Here is a 5,013-nt window from a genome sequence, read left to right as displayed (position 1 = left end):
TACTCAAGATACAAGATACAATTTGCAAAACACATGAAACTCAAGAAGAACGAAGACCAAAGTGTGACACTTTGTCCCTTCTTAGAATTGGGAACCAAACATCCATGGAAGGTGTTACAGAGACAAAGTTTGGAGCTGACACGAAAGGATGGACCATCTAGAGACTGCCATACCCAGTGATCCATCCCATAATCATCCTCCGAATGCTGACACCATTGGATTCTCTATTTTATTCTGTGAGAAAAAAGTGTCTTTGAACACACAGTCTAAATAGATTCTGCACACACATTGCAGAATTGTATTCACTGAAATTATCATTGTGACATTATCTAATCACAAAAATGTACCTGACTGGATGGAGAAGGAAGCATTGAGATTTATTGTAGATCATCCTGATTGTCTGGAAATGGATAAAAAATAAGAGGTGGGATTATATTAATATCAGTGGAATACCCACTCTAAATCAGATATGTCTTTCTTGTCTCTTTAATCCACAAACTGTATGATAAAGTATATACCACTATTCACATTTTACAGATAAAATCCAGCGAAGACAGAGTTTTAGTTCTTAAGGTAAATATCTGAACTGGTGTCAATCCACGAGAATACCTCAGCGGGGCATAAAGGAGATAAGCAAACAGAATGAATTGGGGGTTATGCTTCTTGAATCAGAGAGAGTTCAGGGAAAGCATAGGTCAATTTTGCTATATGAACAGTTTCTTGAGGAAAAGTCATCCTAGAGTTCTTATCTGACATAAGGGGCAGACACCAGAAAGCTAGAGGCTTAGTGTTATCTATCTTGCATTACAGAAAAGCTGGAACCACAAAGAGGGTGGAAATGCAGAGGACACAGGTTTGACTTGTCAGGAAGGGTGACAACTGCAATGAAGTGTATATAAACACCAGTATTTAAATAAACGAAATCAGTGATAACACAAGGTCTACAATTGCATCCATGGATATCTACTCTCTTCATCCTCAGCACTAGTGAATATACGATTGGGACAAGGTACTTTGCATAGATGATTAAGTTAAGGATATTGAGATGGGTAGATTGCTGCTCTAATATTACTATTTTCGTAAACATGATGGTTAGGGTTTTTGTCATTTGCAAACATTTTTATAGTTCTGTATGAATTTCACACAATGTGTTTTGATCATATTTCTCTGCTCTCCCAACTATTTGTAACTATTTGCAGAACATCTCCTCTTTCCTATCCACCCAACTTTGTGTCCTTTTTGTGCCTAGTCTTATTGTAACTTACAATGCTATGTTTGGTTTCTATCCCTGGGACGTCGTCTCTTTTCTAAAGGGAAGAGAGTAGATCTGGAAGAGAGGGGAGGATGGGTATTAGGAGGAGTGGAGGGATGAGAAACTGTAGTACGGATTCATTATATGGGAAAATAATATTAATATTAATACAGATCAAGACCAAATTATGCATCTCAAATATTCTTGGCTGTAGAAGCACACAGACAATAGATCCACCAGGGACTACACACTTAGAGAAAAATGACTTGCCCTTTTGCACTATCTAACAATTTCCAATAGCCCCTCACCCAGAAGTGTGATTTATGCACAACTCTATTCTCTGTGATGAAATTTGGCCTGTCTTGGGTTTGCACAGGTCTTATGGGGAGAATAAACAATCCCCAAATAGTCATTTTTGTCCAGGAGTTCTTTGTTTATCCTTCATCTTTTGTGTCTCCATATACATTTTTGCATTATTGTTTTTTATATGAAGAATAGTATTGGAATTTTGATCGGGATTACACCGAACATGTAAATTATATTTGGTATGGACTTCAGTTTTCCAAGTATAATCTTTCCAGTCCATGACAACGTCATGTTGTCCCACACTCTACTGTCTTCCTACATTTTTCTCTTTGTTGTCTTAAAATTTTCATCTAGAGGTGCTTTGTTTTCTTGGTTGGGCTTATTCTCACATATTCTTCTTTGTGGTTCTTGTGAATGTTATTATTTATTTTTCAGTCTATTTTACTTTAGTAAATAGGAAGACAACTGATTATTTGTGTTGATCTGGCCATGCTTATCAGCTTTAGGAATCTTTTTGATACTTTTTGCAGTCTCTGAGAGGGCCACAGACCGCCTGACTCTGCTGCATCATGGGAGGCACATACATGGCAGGCATGGTACTGGCACAGAGCATGGTAGCAGATGTCCTGGTTGTACTACCAGTACCTGCTGGTCACTGCGCTCTTACATGCTGGAGCCCTGGGAGTGAACCATGCTCAATTTAATGCTGGTTTCTGTTGTGGGGATGGCCCTGTGTACTGGCTATGTGTTTATGCTCCAGCACATCGTGACAATATTGCATTACGTTGAAATTGTACAGTGACGCCAGGCGTGGTGGCACACACCTTTAATCCCAGCACTTGGGAGGCAGAGGCAGGCAGATTTCTGAGTTCCAGGACAGCCAGGGCTATACAGAAAAACCCTGTCTCAAAAAAAAAAAAAAAAAAAAAAAAAAAAAAAATTGAAATTGTACAGTGACAAAGATGTGACCAGAATCCAGAGGTTCCTGGGGGAGATCTACCTTGTGAAGTTGGAATGAGACCCGATTAGATGTAAGATGAGGTACAGATGTCAACATAACTAACCTTATAAATAAAAAGACTAAAACTTCATGAATAGAACAGGAAACATCATCCTGCCTCATGTGTTGTGATCTTTCTTTTTTATTTTAAAAGAAGCTCTTATATAGTAGCTTTTATCTATTTAACATTATAGTCATTTGTACCTTGATATCATTATCTATTTTAACATTGTAGTCATTTGTACCTTGATATCAGAATTTTCTTAACCTTTGGGTCTGTTTCAATATTATCCACTGAAAGTTTTTCTTAATGTAACTTTGAGTACATCTTAATTGCCTTCTACTTTCAAAACCTAAGGTCATTAGTTGGGCTTTTCTCTTCTTGATATTATATGGCATATACATCTGCCTGGGTATATTTCTACTTTGGACCAAAGTTTTGTAAGAAACAATACAGAATTTGGAGATGGAAAGGAGGATACTTTGAGAGATGCTTAAAAAAATATTTATCTGTAAGCTTGACCTCAGGAGTATAGTTTTAGCTCCCTAGACTATTGACAGCTTTGCTCTAAAACAATTAGAGTGTTTCTTAGTAATGAAAAAGTAAAGATTTATCTAATATTAATACAAGGAACATTTCAACTTTTAGATATTAAATTATTATGTGGACTTATTTCCAACCAACTTTGCCAGTTCCTGTGAGGATGGGTGATTGGTGGCAGTCTTGTGTGACACTGAGGTACACTGTGGATCTTTTCATAGAAGACATACCAGATTCCTCTGACTGAATATTGATAATGTATACACTTAAGATTAATTTGATGACTGTAACAGGTGCTGTGAAATGTGTTTGAACACTGTGATAAGACACAGTGAGAACTGTTCAGAACCATAGCCAAAAGAAATGTAAACTTGCCTAAAAAAATGTTTCACTTTTTGTATTTTTTAAAATAAGTTTTACTCCTTAGATGGAAAATGACTACTTAAGTTTTAAATTTAAAGTCATTTCATTCAAAGAAAAATGAAAAAGGAAAAGAAAAAGAAATAGAAAGAGAAAAAAATGGTCCCTCTAGATTGTCTTGTCGAAGTGCTGTGAGGAACTTTCTTGATTGATGAGTAATGTGGAAGGGTACAGCTCACTGTAGGTTATAGGATGCCCAGACCAGTGGTCCTGTGTGTGATTAGGAATGTAGCCTGAGCATACCATGAGGCACAAGCTGGTAACCATCAACTCTTTATGATCTCTGCATCAGCTTGTGCCTTCAGATTTCTGCCTTGCTTGAATTCCTGTTTAAAGTTCCTTCAGTGATGGACTGTGAATGTAAAATTCGATCATTTATTTCTTCACAAATGTACTTTCAATTATGGTATTTTAACACAGCAATAGAAACCCTAAGACATGCTGATTTCTAGAAAAAACTATAGAAAAAATGTTTTGATAAGATTAGATTCTATAAAAGGCTAATGAAAACTTAAAACCAATGCATATCTTTATAAGTCATATGATTAAAATTCAAATTTCAACAATCAGAAAAATTTATGTGTGGAGGTCTGATATAGATCAAATTTTATTCATTTATTCTTGTTGTTTATAATGTTAAAAAAAAAAGAAAAATAAAAGATAGAAAAAGGAACATTTTGCCCCTCAGATTACTGGTAGAAAATGTGTTTTCTTTTGTGGGGGGATAACAATCAAACTACCATTAAAAACTACATGAAAGAAAGTAATCTTGTGTTTTATAAGATTTTAATTTTGTTTCATAATTCTGTGACTTTTCTTTCTGGAAGAAATAGCCAAATTGCCTTTGTCACATTCATAAAAATAATGGGGTTAGTTTTAGTCAGGCATCACTTCTTTGATGCATGCATGTAGCCCCAGGTATTGTAAGAATGTGAGATGCTTATTATCTACACCATATATAAGCATACAAAAGTCAGTGTTATGCTTGCTACTGCTACTTCATCTGCAAAACACAAAGCTTTATCTGTATGCAGCTATATGTGGCAGATGGTGATGAATCACTAATAGAGCCCCTTGGGTCTAATTGCACAACTTTCATAGATACATGTAAAGCATCAATTATGCAACACAAATGCTTTCATCTTAATTGTTTTTCTCAAGAATGTTAATGTAATAAAAACACATTATAAAGCAAGCTTGCCGTGAATCTAAACACTTGTCCATTATGCTGAATAAACATCTATATAGATAGATTGATTGCTTAGGATGCTACTGCAGTAACATCAAGTAAAAATACATTTATATGTTCTTGAGTTTCTGTAACATAATGTTAAGATTCCTACTATCACCTGTATTCTTCAAATAAATCAGTATACAATCTTTTTTTTATTATTTCTTTTTTTAATTTTTAATATTTTTTATTACATATTTTCCTCAATTACATTTCCAATGCTATCCCAAAAGTCCCCCATAGCGCCCCCCACTTCCCTACCC

The 5,013-nt window shown here is 35.4% G+C and overlaps 1 pseudogene; it reads left to right on the top strand.

Annotated features, from left to right (window-relative positions):
• Positions 1-2,142: 2,142 nt before the first annotated feature.
• LOC110312169 lies at positions 2,143-2,360 on the top strand (annotated as a pseudogene).
• Positions 2,361-5,013: the final 2,653 nt, after the last annotated feature.

The sequence above is a fragment of the Mus caroli genome, chromosome 17, assembly GCF_900094665.2.
Source record: "Mus caroli chromosome 17, CAROLI_EIJ_v1.1, whole genome shotgun sequence".
Lineage (NCBI taxonomy): Eukaryota > Metazoa > Chordata > Mammalia > Rodentia > Muridae > Mus > Mus caroli.
Note: the sequence above shows the minus strand (reverse complement) of the source record. Positions and strands in the feature narration are given on the sequence as shown.